The 14,819-nt window shown below is 38.6% G+C and overlaps 1 protein-coding gene and 1 pseudogene across 2 annotated transcripts in view; one reads left to right on the plus strand and one right to left on the minus strand.

Annotated features, from left to right (window-relative positions):
- LOC145255756 (uncharacterized) overlaps positions 1-14,819 on the plus strand; it is a 130,250-nt gene that overhangs the window by 67,877 nt on the left and 47,554 nt on the right. The gene's annotated exons all lie outside the window — the stretch shown is intronic.
- Positions 13,796-13,965, minus strand: LOC145255943 (U2 spliceosomal RNA; annotated as a pseudogene).

A 14,819-nucleotide genomic window follows, 5' to 3' on the forward strand; every position in this document is an offset into this window, starting at 1 on the left:
CCGCGTTGGCACGGACCATTCCACTTGGGACCGGGTCCTTGGCCACTATGGAGTGGGCAAGTGCAATAGAAATGGCCTACGGCTGGTCAGCCTTTGCGCTGCACACGACCTTTCCATCACCAATACTATGTTCCGTCTACCCACCCGTAGCAAGACGTCGTGGATGCACCCACGCTCCCACCACTGGCATCTGATTGACTACGTCATCATCAGGGCAAGGGGCAGGAGAGACGTAAGATTGACCAAGGCTGTGTGTGGTGCCGACTGTTGGACAGACCACCGCCTGATCATATCCAAAATGTGCCTCTACATCCAACCCAAGAGGCGGCCTCAGGGCCAGAAAGTCACAAAGCGCCTTGACCTGGAAAAACTTAAAAGTCCAGATGTCATCCATGAGCTACAGGAAGTAATCAACGACAAGCTATCTGTCCCCCTCACCATCTCGGACACTATTGAAGATCAGTGGGCACACCTCAGAGACGCCACCTACTCCATCGCTCTCGAAATCATTGGACCCAAGCAAAAGAAGCACCAGGACTGGTTTGATGAAAATGACTCTGGGATTCAACCCCTCCTGGAGGAGAAACGCCAACTTCTCCGTGCACATCAGAGTGACCCCAAGTGCTTCGCAAAGAAAGCTGCCTTCATCAACATCCGCAGCAAAGTGCAGGCCAGACTCCGCTCCATGCAGGATGCCTGGCTCAGCGCCAAAGCAGATGAGATCCAGGAGCATGCCGATAGCCATGATATGAGAAAGTTTTACGATGTGCTGAGGGCTGTCTACGGTCCCCAGTCCACTAGCTCCTCCCCCCTGCTTAGCTCCGATGGAACAACTGTCTTGAATGACAAAAAGCAGATCCTTGATAGATGGGCGGAGCACTTTAACAGCGTGCTAAACCGACCATCTTCCATCAACGATGAAGCCATCGACCGACTACGCCAGGAGCCTATCAACGAGGAGCTCGACATCCCACCCTCGTCAGAGGAAGTAAGCAAAGCCATCAAGCAACTTTCCTCTGGGAAGACCCCCGGCCCCGACTCAATTCCAGCAAAAGTATACAAAGCTGGTGGACCTACCTCTTCTCTTCTCTTCAGTAGTCCGTCGCTGACGACAATGACGTTCCACCATGCCTAACAGTCCCAGATAGATTACGCCTGATGGACTCGCTGGTGACTGTGGAGTCCAATTCGTGAATTGCATACACGGCCACAGGCAGCACAGGGGAAGATGCCGTCTGCCCGCTGCGCCGCGTGCCTTTGGTGTCTTCTTCGTTCTGCTCGGTCGTTATAGGTGGAGGTGAAAGTTTCCAAGCCCTCTTGGCAGATGTTTCGCCATTCTCTCCGATCAGCAGCAGCATGTTCGATGGCGTTGGATTCTATGCCACATTTTTTCAATGATGTTTTTAGTTGGTCCTTGAAACGTTTACGTGGACCCCATGGGTTGCGTCTGCCCTCTGCAAGTTCCCCGTAGAGGACCTTGCGTGGGAGCCTTTCTGCTGGCATCCGGATGGTGTGACCAAGCCACCTAAGTTGTCTATGAGTTAGAATTATTTCAAGTGGGTCCATTTGAGTGCGCCTGCGTATCTCATTGTGAGGCACCCTGTGCCACCATTTTAAACCTAGTATACGCTGTAAGCAGTTGGTATGAAATGCTTCTAGCTTTTTCAGGTGGCGTCTATAAGGCACCCATGACTCGCTGCCATACAAGAGGATGGAGAGACAGATTGTTCTGTAGACAGAAACCTTGGTGGTGGTGGTGAGGTTACGGTTCATAAAAACTCTGTGCGAGAGTCTGCCAAAGGCTGCAGCAGCCAGACCAATGCGCCGTAGGACCTCACTTGTTAGGTCACAGGAGTCAGTGAGGACTGAGCCAAGACAAGTAAACTCTTGAGTGTTTTTCAGTGGCTGTTGGTTGATTGTGAATATTGGGGATTCCTGACGGTGTTCACATATGTTAAGTGCCTCTGTTTTGTTGATGTTGATGGCTAGACCAGCTCGGGAGTAAATGTTGGAGATAGTGTTGATGGTGCGCTGAAGACCCTCTTCAGATGAGCTCACCAGAGCTGTGTCGTCAGCGTATTGCAATTCATGGATTGCTTCTTCTGTCACACGTGATCTGGCATGGAGGCGACGCAGGTTGAAGAGGTTGCCATCCAGCCGGTATGAGAGACGGATCCCATCAGCAGGATGGATTTGCTGTTTGGTAACATTGGAAACCGCAGCAAGAAAAAGATTAAACAAGATGGGCGCAATAACGCATCCCTGCTTCACACCTGATTCTACCAGGAAGGGCTCAGATTTTAGTCCTGAACTGGAGACGCGAGCCATAGATCCATTATGGAAAGCCTTCAGGACACCCAGGAATATTGGTGGGCAGCCAAATTTGACTAGTACTTCCCAGAGCAAAGGACGGTTCACAGTGTCAAAGGCCTTGGCAAGATCTACAAAAACCATATATAGATTTTGGTGTTGCTCGACGCTTTTCTCCTGGAGCTGTCTTGCCACAAAGACCATGTCAATCGTGCTGCGCTCCTGTCTGAAGCCACACTGTGATTCAGGTAAGACTTGATTGACAATGTGTTGGATAATACGAGACAGTAAAATTCTAGTGACAACTTTCCCTGAGGTTGACAGGAGGGAAATGCCTCGACTATTGCCACAAATATTTCTGTCACCTTTCTTTTTATATATGCTGATGATATCTGCATCCTTCCATTGTTGTGGGCAGCAGCCTGACTCCCAGACATCTTGGATGATGTTATGGAGACAAGTGGTAATGGCATCTCCGCCATGCTTAAGAAGCTCAGCTGGTATGCCATCAGGGCCAGTGGCTTTATTATTCTTGAGGTTGTTAACTGCACGACTCACTTCATGGATAGTTGGTATTACATCCAGTTTTTGAATTACAGGAAGGTCAAGAAGATGGTCAAGAAAAGTAGTACTACTAGTAGTAGTAGTGCCAAGGACATTTTGGGATTCTCAAGAAGAAAACATAGAGACTGGTTTGACGAGCAGTCTGATGGAATTCGTCAACTAATTGAAGAAAAAAATCGGCAACAGCAAGCAGTGACTGCAAATCCAACTCTAGTATCATGTGCCAAGCTAGCCGAGCTTCGGTCAAAAGTCCAACAGGAAACCCGAAGAATGCAAAATGAATGGTGGACCAATCTTGCAACTGAGATCCAAGGTTTAGCTGATATGGGGGACCAACATCAATTTTATAATGCCCTTAAGACAGCCTATGGTCCAAAGAACAAGAGCCTCTGCCCAGTCCGTAGTGCTGATGGCTCCATACTCTATACTGAGAAGACTGCCATACTCAATCAGTGGGCTGAACACTACCAAGACTTACTGAACAGGCAGAACCCTATCGGTGGACCTACACTGCTTTTAAGACTGACAGAACTCTTCCAATCCATGTGGGAGAGTGAAGAATTACCCCAAGATTTTCGTGATGCTACTATCGTTCACATTTACAAACGCAAGGGAAATCGTCAGTCATGTGACAACCACCGCGGGATATCCCTTCTTTCCATCGCCGGGAAAATCCTGGCCCGCGTCCTTCTCAACCGCCTGCTGGTGCATCTTGAAGATGGTCGTCTTCCCGAGAGCCAGTGTGGCTTTCGAGCGGGCCGCGGGACGACTGATATGATCTTTGCTGCACGCCAACTGCAGGAGAAGTGTGTCGAGCAGCACCGGGGCCTCTACACCACGTTCGTCGACCTGACCAAGGCCTTCGACACTGTTTGCCGAAATGGCCTCTGGCGGATCATGGAAAAATTTGGTTGTCCAGACAGGTTCATCGCCATTGTCAGGCAGTTCCATGAGGGCATGACCGCTCGTATCCTGGATGACGGCGACCCCTCAGAGCCCTTCCCTGTGACCAACGGGGTCAAGCAGGGCTGTGTCTTAGCCCCGACGCTCTTCAGCATGATTTTCTCTGCCATGCTCCAGGACGCTTTCAAAGACAGTCACTCTGGCATTAACATCAAGTACAGATGTAACGGGAAATTGTTTAACATCAGGCGAATGCAGGCAGTCACGAGAGAGAGGGAAACCATCATCAGAGATCTCTTTGCCGATGACTGTGCCCTTAATGCCCCAAATGAGACAGAGATGCAACGTCAAATGGACGGATTCTCCACCAGTTGTGACAACTTTGGTCTCACCATCAGTACAAAGAAGACAGAAGTTATGTACCAACCCGCCCCAGGAGATGCATACCATGAACCCGGCATCACTGTCAAAGGGCAGAAGATCTATGCTGTGGAGCAATTCACCTACCTTGGCAGCACCCTCTCCCGCACCGCCAACATTGACATTGAGGTTAACCATAGGATCTCCACAGCGAGCAGTGCATTTGGAAGACTTAGAGACAATGTGTGGAAGAGGAGAGGCATTACACTCGCAACCAAACTGAAAGTATACCGAGCGGTCGTCCTGACAACCCTACTCTACGCCTGCGAAACTTGGACGCCATATAAAAGACATGAAAAACAGTTGAATGGCTTCCACCTCAGATGCCTCCGTAATCTTCTCAACATCCGCTGGCAAGACAGAATTCCTGACACAGAAGTCTTGAAGCGCGCGGGGCTCCATACCATCACCACCATAATCCGCAAAACCCAGCTCCGGTGGGCAGGCCATGTCTATCGCATGCACGACAGCCGAATCCCCAAACAACTTTTCTATGGGGAACTCAGCCAGGGAAAGCGGAATGCAGGGGGCCAAAAGAAACGATATAAAGACTGTCTGAGAACGTCTCTAAAAGACTTTGACATCAGCCCCCAGTCTTGGGAGAGTCGCGCTTCTGAACGTTCGGCCTGGCGTTACGTCATCAGCCTAGGAGCCGACAGGGCAGAGAATCAACGCATGACACACGACCAGCAGAAGCGCAAGAGGAGGAAGGAGAGAGCTGCCGGTACACAGCCTGCCGATACCGCCTTCACGTGTCCAGAGTGTGGAAGAGTCTGCCGAGCACGGATTGGCCTCATCAGCCATCTCAGGACCCACAAACCCCTGACGCCGAACTGATTGATACCTTGGTCATCGTCGACTTCGACGGACGAGCAAGAAGAAGAAGAAAAAGTGTGTGTGTGTGTGTGTGTGTGTGTGTGTGTGTGTGTGTGTGTGTGTGTGTGTGAGAGAGAGAGAGAGAGAGAGAGAGAGAGAGTCTGGTCACGAATAGGCTCCTATATGGTTGACTATTTTAAAAAACTGATTACATATAATGATAGAAGATGTATCGAGACACAGGAATGGGTATGTTTGATCTGGCAGAACGGTGGTTCATTAAAATTGTGGGGTCTGCGTTCGCGACTGGCCTACAAAGTATGGAAATTAAAAATTAAAAAAATTAAAAAAAAACGTTTACAAGTGTTTTTGATATAGATGTACATAAGAATACTTTGATAAGTATGTTTTAACTTAAATAGTGATGGTATAATAAAATTGTGGGGTCTGCGTTCGCGCCTGGCCTCCATAGAATGGAAATAGGCACAAACTTAAATAAAGACTTTTCATATCTATCTGCGTAAGTATATTTTGATAATTATGTTTCAGTTTGAAGAAATATGGTATAATAAAATTATGGGGTGTTCGTTCGCACCTGACCTCCATAGAATGGAAATATGTCACAAAGTTTAACAAGGTTTTTTAATATAGATTCACAGAATTTTCTGATAAGTGTTTCAGTGTGAACAGGTATGGTATAACAAATTATGGGGTTTATCTATTTTATTTTTGCTTTTATCATATTTTGCTTTGGTTTTGATACCCCCAAATTCGAAGCTATCTCTTTACAACCCTTCCTTTTCATAACCTATCATACTTTCATAAATCAAAGTCCATTTTCTGTATGCTGTTTTTGAACCCAGTCAACGACGGGTACTTTTGCTAGTATATATATATATATATATATATATATATATATATATATATATATATATATATATATATATATATATATATATATAATTGTTTCGTCTTTACAGACGTTAGCCATCCGTATGCTCCCCACCAACTTCATCATTATTTTCAGGTTAATCGTCAGCGACAACCAAATCACGACCGTCGGCCCGAATATTACTTTTTAGGCCAGCATTTGACTTGAACAGTCTGCCACATATATGACAGACAAAGTGGTGTATATATATATATATATATATATATATATATATATATATATATATATATATATACCCGGCGTTGCATAAATGTATATAGAAACAGGTTTATGTTTAGTATAACCTTTTTACTAATATTTTTTCGCGAAATAATCGACGATTTCTTGTTACTTTGTCGGTCTGTCTGTCTGAAGAACGATATCTACTAAACTCTTCTTTCAGACTAGCAACTTAAAATATAGGCAATTTGTACCTGAGGAACAACTTCGATTTGGCATTCAGCCGGTAAAAATAGCTGCTAAGAAATAAAAAAATTTTTTAATGGACTTTGGTAGATATAAGTGCTATTTAAAGCATGTACAAATATACATTTATACGTTAAATTCGGCGCATTTTTAACTGTATTTTATGTGTGATGACAGTTCAATCAATAACGACTAAGACTGGAGCCCTAAATATTTTAGTTTCGATTCCAGCTGATAGCGTCCAAGTAATATATTTTTTAACTTTTGAAATTACTATTATATATTGGTTACAATATCTTAATTGATAAAGAATTGGCTTATAAATATAAATATGAAATCTGTATGAAGTAAGCGTATTTTACAACCAGGCAACGCCAGGCAGTCTGCAAGCATATATGTAATTATATATATATGTAATTATATATATATGTAATTATAAGTGACCGTGTCTGTATGTTTGCTTGTGTGCGGAACAGTCTTTTTCAAATTATCGGTCAAATTTTAGTCTACAGACTTGAAACTTGATATATAGAGGATTTTGGTCTGTGAAACAAGTTCAATTTGGTTTTAGTTGGTAAAAATAGCTGCTAAGGAGTCAAAATTGAAAGAAATTGGAATGTGGTTGGCGTAAGTCGATTTAAATTTGCGTAAATACACATTTATACGTTAATGTCTGTTAATTTTTGAAGTTTCGATATCCATCTGCTGTTAACTCAGATGGTAACGAATAAGGTTGGAGCGCTAAACGTTTTGATTTCAATTCTAGCTGATGGCACTAAATAATTTACTTTTAACTGTTAAAATCACTACTATATATTGGATATAGTATAATAAATTTGCTCCATAATAATATATCCGAAATCTGCATAAATTAGTAAATCATATTTAAGCATATTTTACGACCAGGTAACGCCGGGCGGCCTGCTTAATATATATATATATATATATATATATATATATATATAATGGGGGGTAAACCCCCTTAAACAGGTATATATATATATATATATATATATATATATATATATATATATATATATATATATATATAATGCTCCTCATCTTAAGTTGCGCATATTGAGAAGTGATACACGAATTACCATTAGCGTATAAAGCGATGCTCTTTGTGTAAGCTTAGGTATTTCGGACGATGTCAAAACATTGTTAATTCACGACTCGCACAGCAGCCGCCGATTAGCGCAATAGTTAGGAGCCTTGACTGTTGTACAGGCGGTCGGGTTTCAATCCTGGCTTAAGGTAGTTACCTGTCTAGCCGCACTGATGAGCTGCGAAACAGTGCTGTATGTGAATGACTATAGTCTTATTTGTAGTATCCGAATTTTACTGGGTTTTTATAATTCAGTAACCGTTCATATACCAATAAATTTTAAGCCAAAAAAGAGATGACATACACTGTAGGCTACAAAATTATCATATTTATCATATTCCATAATTGAGCATTCATATATATATATATATATATATATATACCTGCTATATGGGTAAGAGATTGGGCCAACATATAAAAGGCATTTCAAGTTATTGGAACGGTTTCACCTAATTTGTATTTTGAGAATACTTAATAGTAACTGGAGGACTATAACGTTTGACACTGTGGTTCTTGAACGATCAAAAATTAATAGTATTGAAATGAAACTCATTCCAAATCAGATGTGCTGGACTGGACACTTGGTTAGGATGGAGGATAAAAGACTTCCTAAACAACTCTTTTATGGCGAGATAGGAAAGGGTGAAAGATCACAACATAACCCAAGAAAAAGGTTTAAGGATTCTCTGAAAAACAACTTGAAAATACCTGAGATGGATGTACATAACTAGGAAGCCCAAGCGAAAAATCGATGACTGCCGAGAAATAATCATCAGAGAAAGTTGTAATATTTTTGAAGAGCAGCGCGTAGATCTTGCTGTCTTAAAACGTGTTTTTAGAAAGCAGTACGAAAATATGTCAGAGAAATTACAACAGTAACTGAAGTCCATTGTATGTGGCAGATAATTTTTGTCAAAAGCTGACTTTGTAAATCATCTGAAATCACACAATCAAAGACAGGAACTACAGTCTTATGAGGAGGATTTTACAGCACATCCGGCAAGGCTAAGTTGTCATTTGTGATCTTATTTGCAAATCTAAAAGTGATCTGACACGACATTTGAGGATTCACAATGCGATCACCTTTACAAGGAGGAAAGTTTTTATGCCACATATGTGTACTTTCATGTAGGACTAAAGCTTGATTAAAAAGTCACCTACGTGCACACAGACGCACTGCACTTAACCGAAGAGATGGAAAACTTCTGTCAATATGTAGTAATCATCATATATACCTGTGACTGACATTGTTAGCAGTACCTAAACAAAATGCTAAAAAATGGATGGCGATCAGTCAATAAGCGTGGCCTCCTAAACAAAGACAAGTTATGGTAGATTTATTTTGGAAGCATTCCAAAATGATCATAGCCAATGCAGATGTATGAGGTATCATTTACCAAAGTGAAGACAATCGAACATCTAATCAGTAAGTTAAAAAAAAATGGTCAGTGTACCTAATTTCTTGACAAACGAGGTCCACTGTCGTCACTTGTTTCAGAGACCTTGCTTCACCAGGCCGTGGTGTCAACTAGAAACCCAACTCAAGAAATCATAAAGGAAGACGCGAACAACAGGTTTAGATAGAAAGAATAGGTTTTACAAGAAAGTAAATTACAAAGAAAGGTTGTCGGTAATTTCCGACTGGTAAGTTAGTCTGTAGTCTCGTGTTAAATCGCGATATTTCCTCCCGAGAGTATCGGCCTCGTGGTTTATATAATGGCTAGCGAGTCCATTATGTGTCAGTAGGTAAGTCCCCTTAACAATTACATATAGATAACTGGAGTCCCAAACACTTGACATTAAGTGTCTCTATAGACAGAGTTGAGAATTAAAAAAAAATCTCTGTATATAAAGACAAAATAAATAAAGATCTTCATTAAAAGAAATTTAATACACAATATCCTAACTTATGACTGACTAACACACGCACAAATTTTTCTACCTTCCCCTATTCACCTGACCGCCTTTTCATCTAACTTCTATCCTCTATTGACACTGTTTCTCCTTCGTTTTCCCCTCTCTTTAATTTAAATTGGATATCAACATTTTGTATTACAAAGAATTCAATATTTCTTGAAATGAGTCTCAAGTTGACATTCCAGCGTGATGAACCAATGTGTTTGAAAGGAGACACCACAGAAACAGACATGCACATATGTAGCCAATTATGTTTATATTCAATTCATAAACATTATATATATATATATATATATATATATATATATATATATATATATATATATATATAAGGAGAGAGAAAGAGAGGTAATTTTTTAAATTTTATTTAATTTCTGTTTTATTTTTTCCTGAGCAACGCCGAATAGCCCTGTTAGTATAATATGAGAGATGATGCAATGTGATAACAAATATCGCTTGTATGTAGAGCAGGTAAACACGTATAAAAATATTGATGCTTAAAAACATTGAACTGACGCATATATACATATATTATATAAGAGCAAGCTTCCCGCTGTTACCGGGGAATGAATGTGCAACGTCACGCACTCCTATTTGCAATCACATACTTATAAACTGAAGAACAACCCCGACTTTGTTTAACACAGACTGCACGAGCACCTGCATCCATCTATCTTGTGTGATCAAATGTTCGGATTTCAGACGTCAGTTTCTGCTAAGTGTTGATTTTCGACAATGTAAGTATTCGAGTAGGCGGGGGAGGGGGAGAGGAGCATTATTACAGGACATATTTGTGTGAAATAAGAGACAACATTTAATACATCCCGGTCAAAATAGAGACCGATCAATTGTCGTATTTAAGTGGCACGTAGCCGAAAATTGACACGTATCGGAGAACACTTGAAATCCCTGAAATTTGGTCATCGGGAATATCAATGTTTTTATTTTATTTTATTAAGCAGAATTATAAATTATAAATGCGTGCGAATTATATAGACACACTTCCTTTTACCCCAATCTGTTCTGCCCTATCCCTGTATATCTCTATCTCTCTTTTCTTATATATATATATATATATATATATATATATATATATATATATATATATAAATTATTACTATGATAATTATATATATATATATATATATATATATATATATATATATAAATTATTACTATGATAATTATATATATATATATATATATATATATATATATATATATATATATATATATAAATTATTACTATGATAATTTTTTAATACCTTAATTTAATTGCTTCGCTATATCACATGTCTTTTCTGCACTAGGCTAGCAGCCATCTCGGACCATGGCCTAAACTTACAACTATCTTGTTTGTAGGCAGCTGTTTTATCCTTTGGCTCGTGGGATCGATCCCACAAGCGATATCTATTCCAATAATCATTTGTCACTCGCTTTTTACAATACTTACTTTTTTTGTTTACTTAAAAGAAAAGAAACTGTCGTTAAAATAAAAATCCCCACATCAAAATTATTTAAGACTGTGCATAAACCAGAGTAAGGGACTACACACACACACACACACACACACACACACATATATATATATATATATATATATATATATATATATATATATATATATATATATAAATCATTACTATGATAATTTTTTAATACCTATGGACATTAATGTTTCATCCTTTCAGGAATCTATCAATGCAGGGAGTTATGATTACAGCTAGTTGGGAGATTCGAACCTGGCCACAAAACCATCTGCCAACGTGCTTATAAAGTCTGGCTACATAATCTACACGGTGCTCACAAATCTGGCTACATAATGTAGTCAGACTTTGTGGATACCCTGTATATATACTAGCATGGGTGCCCGCGTGTTTATGGTGTATGCTGAGCAAAAAAAAAAAAAAAAAAAAAACGGTAATTTTTTTTAATGTTGACCCCTATTATGACCCCTTGCCATGTATTGATTTTTGCTCAAATCAAGTTATTATGTTAATATCCAAGGAACCTATATCTAAAATTTCAAGTGTTTAGACCCAAAATTGTCGGAAGAGTTTGGTAGAGTTCTCAAAGGTCAAATCGTTCAACTTTGACCCCTTAACAGCCAATTTTCTAGCCAAAAACCGATCACATAGATTTTCCCAAATCTCAGTACCCTGCATAGTAATTCTCGAGTCTGTAGTCTAGAAATTTACAGAGTTATTTCGTAGGGAAATGTACACAGACACACAGACAGACAGACACGTTCACTTTTATAGATATACTAGTATTGCAGCCCGGCGTTGCCCGGGTGTTTGGATGTGTATGTTGAGCAAAAAAAAAGTGGTAGTAGGAAGGCAGGCTCGAACCCGTACCGCAAAGGAGGAAAAGAACGGTGTAACACCAAACGTTTATGCTGTTACGACCACCGCCAAACCGGAAGCGGCATTTTTTAAAATTAAGGCTAGACAATCTAAAGGAGAGGATAACTTTAAAAAATATCGGCGTAAAAAGTGACCCCCCCCCTGTAGAAAAGTGCCTAGTTGAAGGAGAAGATATTAATGTTTTTAGCCAATTTTTCGATATTTGTCGTATGAAAGGTCGAACTTTAAAACGATGCTGATCTTGGTAAAATCTGTCGCCTCTATTGAAAGTTTAAGGCAGACATGCAAACATACATACATACATACATTTATATATTGGTACCTCAAAATTTTCGATCCAAACTGATGAAAAAGCTTGCCCTATCTCTGAATACCCTTTATGTAAAATTTCAAATATTTAGACCAGAAATTGTCGGAGTAATTTAGAAGAGACCGCAGAGGTCAATTTTTTTTAACTTTGACCCCTATTATGACCCCTTACAATTTATTGCTTTGGGCTCAAATCAAGTTATTAAGTTAGATCCATGTCCAAGGAACCTATATCTTAAATTTCAAGTGCGTAGACACAAAATTGTCGGAGGAGTTTAGTAGAGTTCTCAAAGGTCAAATCGTTCAACTTTGACCCCATAACAGCCAAATTTCTTGCCAAAATTCGATCACATCGATTTTCCCAAATCTCAGTACCCTGTATATCAAATTTCAAGTCTGTAGACTAAAAATTGACAGAGTTATTATGTAGGGAAATGTACACAGACACACACAGACAGACACACAGACAGACACACAGACACGTTCACTTTTATAGATATATAGATAGATATACATGGTGACCCAAAAAAACTTGCCTATGTACACTTTATTAATTAGGGTTGGGGCTGTTTTTTTTGGGTCACCATTTATATATATATATATATATATATATATATATATATATATATATATATATATATATATATACAAGTTAGAAAAGCATTTCGTCTAAGGCATGAAAATTGTTAAACAAAATGTTTTTACTATAGGCTTTAAAAATAAAAGATTTATTTTATATAATGTACATTCTGTTGCACTTTTTGAAAAAAAAAATTATTGAAAATTTTATATCTATATCATTAATTGTTAGATGAAATATAATGTTTTTAAATTGCAACAAAATTTACGTTACATAAAATAAATCCAAGGAAATTTTTTGATTCAATTTAAATTAAATTTTTATACCTTGCTTTGTAAAATCTATAAAAGTGCACTTTGAAGATAAATAAATTTCAAATTGAATCTTGTACCTTTATTTTTAAAGCCTATCGTAAAAACACTTTGTTTAACAATATTCATGCATTGAATGAAATGCTTTTCTAACTTGTATTTTATCTTTTTAAGATTATATTTTATAACTCTCCTTCTCTCTACTTCAGTTTGTATTTCTTCTCACATTTTTGCAGCCCCCTCTTTGTATTATTACACATCTGAATATTCTCTCTGTTTCAGTTTGTATTTCTCTTCACACCACAACTCATTTTTTGAAACTCCCTCTTTGTAATACAGGTCTGAATAATGAGAAAATCTAAATTTTTTAACAAAAACTTTAAAATAAGTTTTTTAGATTAAATTTTTTTAAACTTCTTTCAGAATAGAAAATTTTTAAAATTCAATAAGGAACATATTTTATATAGGTTTCATTAACAAATATTCCGTACATAAAGAGAAAAATAGATATGAAAATTTCAAAAGTACTGTATAACTGGTTACGGTCTATTGTAGTCCTCGCCAACGAAAGTCTTTGTTATTGTTATTCTATTATTATTATTATTATTATTATTTAAAACATTTTGTGTCCTGCTCTTCCGCGCGAGGATGAATATAAAAATTTATTTTAAAGTCGAACAATTTATATATATATATATATATATATATATATATATATATATATATATATATACTAGCAAAAGTACCCGTCGTTGACTGGGTTCAAAAACAGCATACAGAAAATGGACTTTGATTTATGAAAGTATGATAGGTTATGAAAAGGAAGGGTTGTAAAGAGATAGCTTCGAATTTGGGGGTATCAAAACCAAAGCAAAATATGATGAAAGTAAAAATAAAATCGATAAACCCATAATGTATTATACCATACATGTTTACACTGAAACACTTATCACAATATTCAGACTACTACACTTTGATCTTGGCCAAAAGGCCAAGAAAAGGGTATTTATTTGCTCCACCACCGAGCAAATTACGCACAAGGCCGATTTTTAATGTGAGGAGTGAGGGGGAAATGGGGACCAACTCCCTGAGGAGTAGGGGAGCTGGATAGTGACAATTGGTATGAAGGGTTGCACCTACATTGACCAAGATCTTATATGTGGGTCTTATATGTGGGGCTGCCCCAACATATGGACTTTGCTTGCAGTATCTGCCGGAACAGATACTACACTTTGGTCGTAGCCAAAAGGCCAAGAAAAACTTAAAAAGCTAAGAACAGCATCTATCAATAACAGACCTGTGATCTTAATCAAAAAGGCCAAGCACAAAAGTGTTACGGACAGACCGACTGACAGACCGACTGACCGACTGACCGACTGACTTATACAGTCGCTTGCACACGACTAAAAACACTTGTAAACGTTTTTTTTTTTTTTATAATTTTTTAATTTTTATTTCCATACTTTGTGGATCAGGCGCGTACGCAGACCCCACAATTTTAATGAATCATCATTTTGCCAGATCAAGCATATCCATTCCTGTGTCTTGATACATCTTCTATCATTATATGTGATCAGTTTTCTATGATAGTCAACCATATAGGAGCCTATTCGTGACCAGACACACGCACAGACGTTCAGCTTATATATATATATATATATATATATATATATATATATATATATATATATATATATATATAAGATTTATTTATACTCATATGTACATGTGTGTATAAAAACGCAGGAAGTACGTATGGGTACACATTAATTCCCAGGTAATGTCAAGAAGACTAAGGAATGTGTGTATGAGATTCAAAGTAAATGTGAAAAATTAGAAGTAAGGTTACGATGACATT

Source organism: Euprymna scolopes, chromosome 31 (genome assembly GCF_053919585.1).
Source record: "Euprymna scolopes isolate OS-2025 chromosome 31, ASM5391958v1, whole genome shotgun sequence".
In the NCBI taxonomy this organism is placed as follows: Eukaryota; Metazoa; Mollusca; class Cephalopoda; order Sepiida; family Sepiolidae; genus Euprymna; species Euprymna scolopes.